Source organism: Eumetopias jubatus, unplaced genomic scaffold, assembly GCF_037043125.1.
Source record: "Eumetopias jubatus isolate StellerSeaLion01/CBP00866 unplaced genomic scaffold, mEumJub1_p1.0 scaffold_3, whole genome shotgun sequence".
NCBI lineage: Eukaryota > Metazoa > Chordata > Mammalia > Carnivora > Otariidae > Eumetopias > Eumetopias jubatus.
The window spans coordinates 44,463,573-44,478,287 of NW_028274809.1; the positions used below are offsets into that span (position 1 = coordinate 44,463,573).

The 14,715-nt window shown below is 40.0% G+C and overlaps 1 protein-coding gene across 2 annotated transcripts in view; it reads left to right on the top strand.

Annotated features, from left to right (window-relative positions):
* Positions 1-14,715, top strand: part of HIBCH (3-hydroxyisobutyryl-CoA hydrolase) — a 106,347-nt gene that overhangs the window by 7,945 nt on the left and 83,687 nt on the right. The window contains exon 3 of one of the 2 annotated variants that reach the window (XM_028122564.2): positions 950-1,029. The exons of the other annotated variant lie outside the window; for it this stretch is intronic. The gene's annotated coding sequence lies outside the window, so the exon portion shown is untranslated. The remainder of the gene's footprint in view (positions 1-949; positions 1,030-14,715) is intronic. 2 annotated transcript variants of the gene reach the window in all.

Consider the following 14,715-nt stretch of genomic DNA (forward strand, 5'->3'; position numbering starts at 1 on the left):
GACAGCCTTCTGTGAATCAGAAGAGGGACTTCATGAGGCACTGAATTAGCAAGTGCCTTGATCTTGGACTTCCCAGCCTCTAGAATTGTGAAAAGTGTTGTATAAGCCACCCAGTCTGGGATATTTTTCTTATAACGGCCTAGATGGACTAAAACACTCTCCTGCGGCCTGACAAGTACCTCGCACATAAAAATAAGTTACTCTGATTTGCGCTTACTGTATGCCAGGTGCTCTTTCAAGTACTTGGTATGTATTAGATCAGTTGATTCTCATTATAGTCCTATAGAGTAGATACTACAGATCTTTTTTCTGTAATTCTGAAACCTCATAATGAAAAGTTTGTGGTTAGTTTGTGATAAATGCATTTTGTGACAAAAATCTGACTTGAATGTACTTGAAGCTCTTTTTTCTTTATCCTAACAAGTGCATATGTTCATAGTTTAATGCAGAAGTGTTAAAGCATTTTATTGTAGTGTGCTGACTAGATTCCACTTGGGATTTTTTAAATAGTATTAATATGTATTGTGTTACCTTTCCAAAATCTAGAAAATTTTCTGGGTTTCAAAACACATCTTGACCCAAGGGTTTTTGGTTAAGGGATTTTGGTTAAGGGATTATGGCCTTACCCCTATTTAATGGGTCAGAAATTGAGGGTCAGAGAGGCTATGAAATATGCCTCAGTGTCATACAGCTGGTAAATAGGATGTGGGATTTGAATCCAGTCTGGCTCCATAGACTTTCTTACTGTGCTGTATAGCCTGAGGCAGAGTGGGTATTAAGTAACTCCTGCAGAATGTGTCTCAAGCCTAAGTGCAGATGAGCAAATGAAGACTGGATTCACCCTTCCTACCCTTAATTATTTTAGTACATTCACATGGGATCTGAGGAGTTTCCTGGAAAAAGAACATAAAACAATGTTGCTGATTCATATTTACACATATGTCCACAGGTAGAATAGAAAGATAAGACAGAATCCAGTTCACCTGGACTATGGTTGCCTAAGGCATCAATTGTATTGAGGGAAGGAAGGTAAGCTGAACTTTCATCAGGGTCTGAGGGCTGAATCATCTTGTTTCCAGTGTTGGCTTTTAGATGCATTTCAGAGATAGGCTGTTTCCCAAGCAATCCTTCTGTGACCCTAATGTCTGCATCTCTATGACTCTAAAATCTGTTTTCTGTTGCATAATATGCTTATTCTAGGTGGCAAGAATGGTGACACAAGAGGATGGCGGTTACATTCAGGGCTTTCTGAGTATCCATTTAAGAGTGCTATGCAATGGTGGGCCTGGAGAGTTTACCCAGAACTGGATGTGGAGAGACTTGAAGCCCCTGCCAAATAACTTGGATGTTTTGAAGTTGATAGGGAGTCATAGACCATTTTTGAATGACAGGGACAAGATTAAAATTGTGTTATAGCAAAATTTCTCTGATGGCAGTGTGAAGGATAGACCATCTGGCAGAGGTTCTGGAAATCTGCCAGGAAGGAAAATTGTAATAATTCTGCATGGCTACAATATAGGAATAGAACAGAATGGATAGATAGGAGAGTCGTTTTGGAAATAGATTCTCTGGTACTTGGTAACTGCCTCAAATCGTTGGCAGAGAGGGGAGGAGAACAAGTAGGAATCAGAGATAGCACCAACATTTTGAGTTTGGTTGACCGAGAAAATGGTGATGCCGTAACCTTTTATAGGGAACAGAGGACAAGAGACAGATTTGTTGGGGAGAAATTTGTTGGTAAATTGGTTTTTACCAAATTGAGCATGGGGCACATGTAGTTACTCCTGCAATTCTCGCAGGCAGTTGGAAATAGGGGCCTGGGCTTCTGGAGAAGTAAAGATATGGATGAAGGTTTGAGCCAGCAGCTTAGAGGTAATAATTGAAGATATAAAGTAGAAGGTATCACAAAAGGTGAAGGAATAGAGCACAGCTCCCTAAAGTATTGCCACGTGGAGGAATTTACGGACCCAGTTTGAAGTCAGGAAGGATTGAGTGAAGCTTGAGTGATCAGCATTTATTAAATGTTGTTTGACGCTAAGAATCTTGTGCTTTGGTGTCCTGTTTGGGTTACAGTGATTTAAATTTAATGGCATTCAACATTAGCTGGAAATTGATGTAAATCTTAGGAGTGGGAAGGGTATGTGATTGGATAAAGAGGAAAGTCAGATGTCAAAAGAAATCATGTTCTGCTTACAGTAGGATTTTTCTGGGGTCTGTCTTTGGGTGGCAACCTTGTCTGATGGCAGCGGTTGTTACATATAATGAAAGGTATATGCTTAAGATTGGGATTTGGGTATCGACAATGTGCCGCTTGCTTTAGGCTTGAGTTATAGCAGGACTGCATCACTAGAATGATGGATTGTTCATTCAGCTTATTAAACATTTTTGGGATACCTGCTGTGTGCCAGGTATTGGATTTTCCTCAAAGGAAAGGTTCATTTCTCACAATGTTTATGAAGGCTCTAAAGTGTTTTCCAAAGTGCAGCCTGCCAAATACAAATCCCAAGAGGTAAATATTCCATGAAAAAAAAAAAAGTTTAATCAAGTAAGAAAACTGCTCATTGTATTTTAAAAGTTTACATTTAATATTTGCATGTTAAATACAAAGAAATGTCTTACAGGAAAGAAACTTATTTATGTTGGTTTAAATTTTTCCCCCCAAGCTGATTTGACCATGAGTCATTTTATCCTTCTACATAGCAGCGGTAATCATCCTTTTGCACACTTTGGGAAATGTTGCTACTATGGATTTTGCCAGAATAGTTCCATGTTCTAGCAGAACAGTTATTCTAAAGTTGCGTGTGTTTTAGGGATTTTATTTTGGCCGACTTCATGTATTCATTTCAGCAGAACTGTGTGTTGATGGTGTTCATTCATTTTAGCAAGTTTCCTTCATTTCTCTTTTGAATAGTTAGTTGTATATAATGGGTCACTCAGGCCTTACAGGAGTGGAAAAAGTTCTGTGGAGTGGGTTAAAGTGGGTGAGATGATATCATTTGAAGAAGATAATTGGGAGAGTCAGTTTAGGGGCTATAATGGTTAGAGCATTAGTTCTAGAATGAGATAGACCTAGGTTTGAATCTTGGTCCTGCCCCAAAGCTGTGTGATTCCAGGCAAGTGATCTAACTTCTGTGGGCCTCAATTTCCTTATCTGTGGAAGGGAGTTCCTGGTATATAACTCATTAGGGGGGTTTTGAGGATTAAGTGAAGAGTTTAGTCAAGTGTTTAGCATAATGTCCATGGAAAACTTTTTTTTTCTAATTTTATTGTTATGTTAATCACCATATATTACATCATTAGTTTTTGATGCAGTGTTCCATGATTCATTGTTTGTTCATAACACCCAGTGCTCCATGCAGAACGTGCCCTCCTCAATACCCATCACCAGGCTAACCCATCCCCCTATCCCCCTCCCCTCTAGAACCCTCAGTTTGTTTTTCAGAGTCCATCATCTCTCATGGTTCGTCTCCCCCTCTGACATACTCCCCTTTTCTTCCTCTCCTGTTATCTTCTTCTTTTTCTTTTTTCTTAAAATATGTTGTGTTATTTGTTTCAGAAGTACAGATCTGTGATTCAACAGTCTTGCATGTCCATGGAAAACTTTTAAATAGCAAGTTGAAAATAAGGAACAGCTTTTGCTGATTGCCTAAGAAAATATTTGAAAATAAAAATATTTGAAAATAAATGTGAACCTGTTGTCTTTTCTGGATGAACAATAAAGATTTAAGAAAGTTCTAATTCCCACCTTAAATTGCTTTTCCTCCTTTAAAACAGCTCTGGCAAGAAGCATTTCTTCTTTCCCCTCTCTGTTCCCCTTTATCCCTTCTGTCTCCCCCTTCTCCCTGCCCCCCAACTTTGGGTTGTACGAGAATTTCATTTCTGACTCTAGTCTCTGTAATCTTCCCTCATATGATATTTTTCTCCATAGAAACCTTTTCTAGGTTTTAGTTAAAAATTTGTGATATTTTTGGAAAAGGGATTTAATTTTTTTCTGCAGAATTAACATATAAATTATGCTAATACTGGAAAGTTCATCTTTTTTTTCTATCCTTTTGCTTGAATAATTTTGATTAATGCATTAATAGTTTTTAGGTTTTGAGAAGGCCATGAATTTTTTCAGGTAGGAAAAAAATCCTTTTATTTATTCATTTACATCATTCCAGTGGCATTACCAGGAGATTCTGGAATATTCTTTGCTCAAAGTCTGACCCTCTGTAAATGTCCTGCAAAAACACTTGGAGATCCATGCTTAAAAATATTCCTGCATCACTGTAATAGTAAAAATTGAAAATTACTCAATGTTTATCAGTAGGGGACTGATTAAATTGATACGTAAGAATGCACAGCTGTAAAAAATAAGTAGGTAGCATGTATGTGCAGTCAGCAAAATCCTGGGAAATTTTATAGGTTAAGTGGCTCGTTGTTTTCAACAAATTGTAAGGAAAAGAGAGGGATGAAGGGAGAACTGGTAGATTAAGAGACTTGAAAAACGGGTTCCTGGGTGGCTCAGTCGGTTAAGTGTCTGACTCTTGATTTTTGTCTCAGGGCATGATCTCAAGGTTATTGAGCTCAAGCCCTGCATTTGGCTCAGTGCTGGGCATGGAGCCTGCTTAAGATTCTCTCTCTCCCCCTCACCCATTTCCCTCTCTTAAAAAAAAAAAAAAGAAAAGTTGAAAAATATATCCATTAAAAAAAAACAGATGGTATGTTTTTGCATGTACACTTTGTGTTTACTATACATACCAGGATAGTTATATTTTTATAGAGAGGGAGAGGGCTGTGACTGGGATGGGGCAGGTGGAGGGCCAAGGGCATTTGGGGCTGGCTGGACAACATTGGGTTTGGGATTTGATTTTTTTACCCCAATTACAAACTAATAGTTAGCCTTTTACTATTTTATGGATGCTGGCAGAAGATGTAAAACCCTTGAGTTAGAGACCAAGGATTCTGTTATTAGTGGCACATGGGGCAGCGTTGAGCATCATGTTTGTATTGGTTTTCCCTTGCTCCCCAAGTTCCACGGGGGGTGACAGCATGGAAGGCCCAGATGAATGCTTGCATATGCAGTGGATGGCATTACAGGACAGCAATATGGAATATGGGGAACCTGCTGGTTTGTAGCAATCTGTAAGCAGGCCTGCTCTCCTGTCCCAGAGGGAGATATCATCTTTTCTTTAAAGTTGCTTGCAGCAAATACAACTCTGGGAGAATGCTATATATGTCATGAACCCAAGAGCCTGACCTCTCTCTCTGCCTGGGTCATTTTCAGGGTTGTATTTGCTGCAAGCAACTTTAAAGAAAAGATATCTCCCTCTGGGACAGGAGAGCGGGCCTGCTTACAGATTGCTACAAACCAGCAGGTTCCCCATATTCCATATTGCTGTCCTGTAATGCCATCCACTGCATATGCAAGCATTCATCTGGGCCTTCCATGTTGTCACCCCCCGTGGAACTTGGGGAGCAAGGGAAAACCAATACAAATACTCTTTTCTGGTCTGTGACAGTTTCTGAGTCTTACTTTTTATGACCTTGAATGTTTGGGGGGCGGTAGTATTAGCCAGCTAGCCTATAGAATATCCTCTAATATGGGCTGTGTCTGGTGTTTTTGTTTTGTTTTTAATAATTAGACTGCAGTTAAAAGTTTTTTGGAGAGACTATCACAAAGGAAAAGCCCCCTTCTCATCACAGTGTAACAGACAGTATCTGTGGGTTTTGATGAATGCCTCTGGGATGCATGACAGTCACATAACATAGCTGGTGATGCTGACCTTTATCACTTGGTTAAAGATGTGTTTTTTGGGTTTCTCCTCACTAAAGTTATTTTCCCCTTTTCACATTCTGTTCTTTGGAAGCAAGTTCAGCCCACACTCAGGGTGAGAGGAGTAAGCTCTACCTACTGGAAGGGGGATTTCTACATATATTATTTTGAAATTTGTAGGGAAGAGCATTCTCCATTTATTTATTCCATTATTTATATCAGTGGACTCATTGATATTTTATTCTTTTGGGTTATACTCTAGTATTACATTGTTATTCAGATTCTTCTAGCTTTGGCCATTAGGAATTCCTTCATTTTGGGTCTTGTGTCCTTTTGATACGATCCTATCCTTTTAATATATATGTTTTTAACATCTCCTTACTTTTTTTTTGCTTAATATGTATTTATTTTTTAATTTTTTATTGTTATGTTAATCACCATACATTACATCATTAGTTCTTGATGTAGTGTTCCATGATTCATTGTTTGTGCATAACACCCAGTGCTCCATGCAGAACGTGCCCTCCTTAATACCCATCACCAGGCTAACCCATCCCCCCAACCCCCTCCCCTCTAGAACCCTCAGTTTTTCAGAGTCCATCGTCTCTCATGGTTCATCTCCCCCTCCGACTTACTCCCCTTCATTCTTCCCCTCCTGCTATCTTCTTCTTTTTCTTTTTTCTTAACATATCTTGCATTATTTGTTTCAGAAGTACAGATCTGTGATTCAACAGTCTTGCACAATTCACAGTGCTCACCATAGCACATACCCTCCCCAATGTCTATCACCCAGCCACCCCATCCCTCCCACCCCCCACCACTCAGCAACACTCTGTTTCCTGAGATTAAGAATTCCTCGTATCAGTGAGGTCATATGATACATGTCTTTCTCTGATTGACTTATTTCACTCAGCATAACACCCTCTAGTTCCATCCACGTCTTTGCAAATGGCAAGATCTCATTCCTTTTGATGGCTGCATAATATTCCATTGTGTATATATACCACATCTTCTTTATCCCTTCATCTGTCGACGGACATCTTGGCTCTTTCCACAGTTTGGCTATTGTGGACATTGCTGCTATAAAACACTGGGGTGCACATACCCCTTTGGATCCCTACATTTGTATCTTTGTGGTAAATACCTAGTAGTGCAATTGCTGGATCGTATGGTAGCTCTATTTTCAACTGTTTGAGGAACCTCCATACTGTTTTCCAGAGGGGTTGCACCAGCTTGCATTCCCACCAACAGTGTAGGAGGGTTCCCCTTTCTCCACATCCCTGCCAACATCTGTCATTTCCTGACTTGTTTATTTTAGCCATTCTGACAGGTGTGAGGTGGTATCTCATTGAGGTTTTGACTTGGATTTCCCTGATGCTGAGCGATGTTGAGCACTTTTTCATGTGTCTGTTGGCCATTTGGATGTCTTCTTTGGAAAAATGTCTGTTCATGTCTTCTGCCCATTTCTTGATTGGATTATTTGTTCTTTGGGTGTTGAGTTTGATAAGTTCTTTATAGATTTTGGATACTAGCCCTTCATCTGATATGTCATTTGCAAATATTTTCTCCCATTCTGTCGGTTGTCTTTTGGTTTTGTGGACTGTTTCTTTTGCTATGCAAAACCTTTTTATCTTGATGAAATCCCAATAGTTCATTTTTGCCCTTGCTTCCCTTGCTTTTGGCGATATTTCTAGGAAGAAGTTGCTGCGGCTGAGGTCGAAGAGGTTGCTACCTGTGTTCTCCTTTAGGATTTTGATGGACTCCTGTCTCACATTTAGGTCTTTCAACCATTTGAGTGTATTTTTGTGTGTGGTGTAAGGAAATGGTCCAGTTTCATTCTTCTGCATGTGGCTGTCCAATTTTCCTAACACCATTTGTTGAAGAGACTGTCTTTTTTCCATTGGACATTCTTTCCTGCTTTGTCAAAGATGAGTTGACCATAGAGTTGAGGGTCCATTTCTGGGCTCTCTATTCTGGTCCGTTGATCGATGTGTCTGTTTTTGTGCCAGTACCATACTGTCTTGATGATGACAGCTTTGTAATAGAGCTGGAAGTCTGGAATTGTGATGCCACCAACTTTGCTTTTCTTTTTCAATATTCCTCTGGCTATTCGGGGTCTCTTCTGGTTCCATACAAATTTTAGGATTATTTGTTCCATTTCTTTGAAATAAATGGATGGTATTTTGATGGGGATTGCATTGAATGCGTAGATTGCTCTAGGTACCATTGACATCTTCACAATGTTTGTTCTTCCAATCCATGAGCATGGAACGTTTTTTCCATTTCTTTGTGTCTTCTTCAGTTTCTTTCATGAGTATTTTATAGTTTTCTGAGTACAGATCCCTTGCCTCTTTGGTTAAATTTATTCCTAGGTATCTTATGGTTTTGGGTGCAATTGTTAATGGGATCGATTCCTTAATTTCTCTCTCTTCTGTCTTGTTGTTGGTGTATAGGAATGCCACTGATTTCTGTGCATTGATTTTATATCCTGCTACTTTACTGAATTCCTGTATGAGTTCTAGCAGTTTTGGGGTGGAGTCTTTTGGGTTTTCCACATACAGTATCATATCATCTGCAAAGAGTGAGAGTTTGACTTCCTCTTTGCCGATTTGGATGCCTTTGATTTCTTTTTGTTGTCTGATTGCTGTGGCTAGGACTTCTAATACTATGTTGAATAGCAGTGGTGAGAGTGGACATCCCTGCCGCGTTCCTGACCTTAGGGGAAAAGCTCCTCAGCTTTTCCCCATTGAGAATGATATTCGCTGTAGGTTTTTCATAGATGGCTTTTATGATATTGAGGTATGTACCCTCTATCCCTATACGCTGAAGAGTTTTGATCAAGAAAGGATGCGGTACTTTGTCAGATGCTTTTTCTGCATCTATTGAGAGGATCATATGATTCTTGTTCTTTTTTTTTGTTAATGTATTGTATCACGTTGATTGATTTGCGGATGTTGAACCAGCCTTGCAGCCCAGGGATAAATCCCACTTGGTCATGGTGAATAATCCTTTTAATGTACTGTTGGACCCTATTGGCTAGTATTTTGGTGAGAATTTTTGCATCCATGTTCATCAAGGATATTGGTCTGTAGTTCTCCTTTTTGATGGGGTCTTTGTCTGGTTTTGGGATCAAGGTAATGGTGGCCTCATAAAATGAGTTTGGAAGTTTTCCTTCCATGTCTATTTTTTGGAACAGTTTCAGGAGAATAGGTATTAATTCTTCTTGAAATGTCTGATAGAATTCCCCTGGGAAGCCATCTGGCCCTGGGCTTTTGTTTGTTGGGAGATTTTGGATGACTGCTTCAATTTCCTTAGTGGTTATAGGTCTGTTCAGGTTTTCTATTTCTTCCTGGTTCAGTTTTGGTAGTTGATACATCTCTAGGAATGCACCCATTTCTTCCAAGTTATCTAATTTGCTGGCATAGAGTTGCTCATAATATGTTCTTATAATTGTTTGTATTTCTTTGGTGTTGGTTGTGATCTCTCCTCTTTCATTCATGATTTTGTTGATTTGGGTCATTTCTCTTCTTTTTGATAAGTCTGGCCAGGGGTTTATCAATCTTGTTAATTCTTTCAAAGAACCAGCTCCTAGTTTCGTTGATCTGTTCTACTGTTCTTTTGGTTTCTATTTCATTGATTTCTGCTCTGATCTTTATTATTTCTCTTCTCCTGCTGGGTTTAGGCTTTATTTGCTGTTCTTTCTCCAGCTCCTTTAGGTGTAGTGTTAGGTTGTGTATTTGAGACCTTTCTTGTTTCTTGAGAAAGGCTTGTATTGCTATATACTTTCCTCTCAGGACTGCCTTTGTTGTATCCCAAAGATTTTGAACAGTTGTGTTTTCATTATCATTGGTTTCCATAAATTTTTTTAATTCTTCTTTAATTTCCTGGTTGACCCATTCATTCTTTAGTAGGATGCTCTTTAGCTTCCATGTATTTGAGTTCTTTCCAACTTTCCTCTTGTGATTGAGTTCTAGTTTCAAAGCATTGTGGTCTGAAAATATGCAGGGAATAATCCCAATCTTTTGGTATCAGTTGAGACCTGATTTGTGACCTAGGATGTCATCAGTTCTGGAGAATGTTCCATGGGCACTAGAGAAGAATGTGTATTCCATTGCTTTGGGATGGAATGTTCTGAATATGTCTGTGAAGTCCATTTGGTCCAGTGTGTCATTTAAAGTCTTTATTTCCTTGTTGATCTTTTGCTTAGATGATCTGTCCATTTCAGTCAGGGGGGTGTTAAAGTCCCCCACTATTATTGTATTGCTGTCAATGCTTTTCTTTGCTTTTGTTATTAATTGCCTTATATAATTGGCTGCTCCCATGTTAGGGGCATAGATATTTATAATTGTTAGATCTTCTTGTTGGATAGACCCTTTAAGTAGGATATAGTGTCCTTCCTCATCTCTTATTACAGTCTTTGGTTTAAAATCTAATTTGTCTGATATAAGGATTGCCACCCCAGCTTTCTTTTGGTGTCCATTAGCATGGTAAATGGTTTTCCACCCCCTCACTTTCAATCTGGGGGTGTCTTTGGGTCTAAAATGAGTCTCTTGCAGACAGCATATCGATGGGTCTTTTTTTTTTAATCCAATCTGATAGCCTGTGTCTTTTGATTGGGACATTTAGCCCATTTACATTCAGGGTAACTATTGAAAGGTATGAATTTAGTGCCATTGTATTGGCCTGTAAGGTGACTGTTACTGTATATTGTCTCTGTTCCTTTCTGATCTGTGCTGCTTTTAGTCTCTCTCTCTGCTTAGAGGACCCCTTTCAATATTTCTTGGAGGGCTGGTTTCGTGTTTGCAAATTCCTTTAGGTTTTGTTTGTCCTGGAAGCTTTTTATCTCTCCTTCAATTTTCAATGACAGCCTAGCTGGATATAGTATTCTTGGCTGCATATTTTTCTCATTTAGTGCTCTGAAGATATCATGCCAGTCCTTTCTGGCCTGCCAGGTCTCTGTGGATAGGTCTCTGTGGATAGGTTGCCAATCTAATATTTCTACCACTGTAGTTTACATATCTCTTCTCCCGAGCTGCTTTCAGGATTTTCTCTTTGTCTCTGAGACTCGTAAGTTTTACTATTAGATGTCAGGGTGTTGACCTATTTTTATTGATTTTTGAGAGGGGTTCTCTGTGCCTCCTGGATTTTGATGCCTGTTTCCTTCCTCACATTAGGGAAGTTCTCTGCTATTATTTGCTCCAATATACCTTCTGCCCCCCTCTCTTTTTCTTCTTCTTCTGGAATCCCAATTATTCTAATGTTGTTTTGTCTTATCGTATCGCTTAATCTCTTGAATTCTTCCCTCGTGATCCTGTAGTTGTTTCTCTCTTTTTCTCAGCCTCTTTATTTTCCATCATTTGGTCTTCTATATCGCTGATTCTCTCTTCTGCCTCATTTATCCTAGCAGTTAGTGCCCCCATTTTTGATTGCACCTCATTAATAGCCTTTTTGATTTCGACTTGGTTAGATTTTAGTTCTTTTATTTCTCCAGAAAGGGTTTCTCTAGTAACTTCCATGCTTTTTTCAAGCCCAGCTAGTATCTTTAAAGTCACGATTCTGAACTCTAGGTCCAACATCGTACTAATGTCCGTATTGAGTAGGTCCCTGGCTGACGGTACTATCTCTTGTTCTTTTTGCTGAGGTGATTTTTTTCGTCTTGTCATTTTGTCCAGAGGAGAATAGATGAATGAGAGAACAAAATGCTAACAGGTTAACAACATCCCCAGCAAATACAAATCAGAAAAGACCTGAAACCAGGGGAAAAGAAAGGGAAAGAAAGAGAAAAGAAAGAGAAAAGAAAGAAAGAAAAAAAAGAAAAAGATTAAAAACAAAAACAGAACAATACAAAAAAACCCGAATATGATCAAATATGATCAGGCTAGTGCATAGATCAGTGCCACACACTAGATTTTGGGCGTATTTTGGTCTGTTAGAAAAAAGTGCCTCCTAAAATTTTAAAGGAAGAAAGACTTATATATGTACAAAATAAGGGTTGATACAATGAAGGGATGGAAGATGACTGTAAAGATGAAAATTATAAAAGATTTTATAAAAGGAATTGATACGATAAGTTGTTTGAAAAAAGAAAAGAAGATTTAAAAAAAAGGGAAAGATTGTTATCAGGCAGGAGACTAGAACAAAGCCATACACTAGTGATTTAGGGTATATTTTGATCTGTTAGAAGAAACTGTATCTCAAAATTTTAAAGAGAGAAGAACTTATGTATATATGCCAAAAATAAGGGTAACTACTATGAAGGGATAAAATATGACTCTAAAAATGAAAAATAAAAATTTTTTTTAAAAGGGATTGATAAGATGTTGGTTGATAAAGGGAAAAAGAGAAATTAAAAAAACAGTTAAAAAAATTAACTTTGAAAAACTAATGAATCATGGTAAAAAAAGCCATGAATTCTATGTGCAGTATTCCCCTAGCGCTGGGAGTTCTCCCGTTCTCCTTGATCAGTAAACTTGGTCTTGGCTTGCTGGCTGTTCGTCCTGATCTTCTGGGGGAGGGGCCTGTTGCCGTGGTTCCCAAATGTCTTTGCCAGAGGCGGAATTGCCCCACCCTTGTCAGTCCCAGCTAAGCAAGCTGCTCAGGTTTGCTCTCAGGGGCTTTTGTTCCCTGCAAGCTTTCCCTACGGCTTTGGGGGACGACAGTGAAAATGGCGGCCTCCCAATCTCCGCCCCAGAGGAGGCAAGAACTCGGGGCTCCGCTCCTCAGTGCGCCCCCAGAGAAAAGCGCCAGTCACTCCCTTCTTCCTGGTCTCCGGCCGCACTCTGTGCTCACCCGGCCTGTGACTGAGCGTTTCTATCTCTGGCACCCGACCCCATATGGAGTCTCCAAACCCAGCAGATCCCTGCGGTGCGCTCCCGCGCCGCTCCTCCTGGGGAAGAAAGGGGAGTCTCCCCGGCTCTGCCGCTTGTTGGGTCTGTGCTGGAGGAGCAGTGGCCCGACTGGGCCGCGGATCACAGTTTATGGCAACCCCGAGCTGAGAGCCCGTGCCTCGGCTCCGTCTCAGCAGCCGGCTTCCCCGCTCCGGTACCTGGGAGCTCTGCTGCACTCAGGCACCCCCGGTCTTTCTGTGACCCCGAGGGTCCTGAGACCACACTGTCCCGCGAGGGTTCCACCCCCAGCTTAGCCACTGGAGTGACGTCTCTCAGCGGAGTGGCTTCTAAAAGTTCCGATTTTGTGCTCCGCGGCTCTATCACTTGCCAGAAGCGGCCGATGGAGGCCCCCTCCCCTGCTGTCTATCCTCCTGAATATCACCTCAGAATCACTTCTCCACACGTCCTACCTTCCAGTAAGTGGTCGCTTCTCTGTTCAGAGAGTTGTTGCTACTCTCCTGTTTGATCTCCTGTTGAGTTCGTAGGTGTTCAGAATGGTTTGATCCCTATTCAGCTGAATTCCTGAGACCAGACGAAATCCAGGTCTCCTACTCCTCCGCCATCTTGCTCCCTGAATCCTCCTTACTTTTTGGTACTAGAAGGTGTGCTCTGGGCTCCTCATGTTTTTCTTATCTGGAATTAGCCATTTCTCCAAGGAGCCCTGGTTGTCTTTATTGGAGAAAAGCATTTAGAAATCAAGATCTGAGCTCTGGGAGTGCTCTTTGATACTGGGGGAGAGAGCTAGGATAATGTATGTATGCATAGCAGAATATGTAAACACTGTATACTAACCCATGTATCTATCCGTATCTATGGTTGTTTATTCTGTGTAGATATAGATAAGCTAAGCATGAGTTCATGCTGATGACATCCCCATTCCCACAGGGCAGAGTTCATTATAGCTTCCCTTCTTCCCTTCTTGCTTACCTGTAACTTGCCTCTCATTTCACCTCAGTGTACATGCAAGGCAGTTTCAGAATTGTTAACCACCCCCCATGAAAAAATGAATTTACCAACTAGAGCACAGTATTGATGACAGTTCCTTTTGTATTCAGATGACAGTTTTCCAAAGTTACTTAGGCCAGCTCCCCTGCAGCTACCATCACAATTGCTCAGTGAGGTCTTGTCATACATGTGTAATTCAATTAGATTTGTCAGTCTGCATTCCGTGTTGGATCCCATGACACCTTAGCTGTCTTCAGTGTATACAAACTATACAAAAGAAAAATGTTTACTTTTTGTGACGTACATGTCTCTGGGTTTTGACAGATGCATAAATCATGCATCCACCACCCCAAGACCATATAAGCAGTTCCATCACCCTAAAACTTCCCCTGTGCTTCCCCGTAGTCAGCTTCTCCTACCCCCAACCACTGACCTGTGTTTTCCCTCTATAGTTTTGTCCTTTATAGAATGTCTTATGAATGGAGTCATACAATATAGGCTTTGGGGTTTGGATCCTTTCACTTGACAAAATGTATTTAAGATTCATCTGTGTTGTGTGAATTGATAACTTGGTCCTTTTTATCACTGAATGGTACTCCATTTTGGGATAAATTGTCCATTTCTGTGTTGAGCATTTTGGTTGCTTTCAGTTTTTATCAATTATGAGTGAAGCTGCTAAACATTTTTGTACAGGTTTTTGTGTGAACATAAATTTTTAATTCACTTGGGTAAATACGTATGGTGCAACAGCTGGGTTTTATGGTAAAACTTATAAAAATTTGCCAAATTTTCTCCCAAAGTGGTCGTATGATTTTACATTTTCACCAACAAAGAATGAGCGTGTCTGTTGTTCTGTATCTTTGGCAGCACGTTATTGCCTGTTTTTGGATTTTAACCATTTTAATGTGTGTAGTGGTATCTCATTGTGGTTTTAATTTGCATTTTGCTAATGATCCTATAATTTTTGAGCATTTCCTGTGTTTGTCATCCTTCTATGTTTGGTGAAGATCCTCGGATTTTTTTTTGCCCATTTTAATATTGGGTTGTTTTTCCTACTGGGGTGTGTGGTTTTTTTTTTTGTTTTGTTTTTTAAGAGCGAGAGAGAGAGAGAGGGAGAGAGAGTGT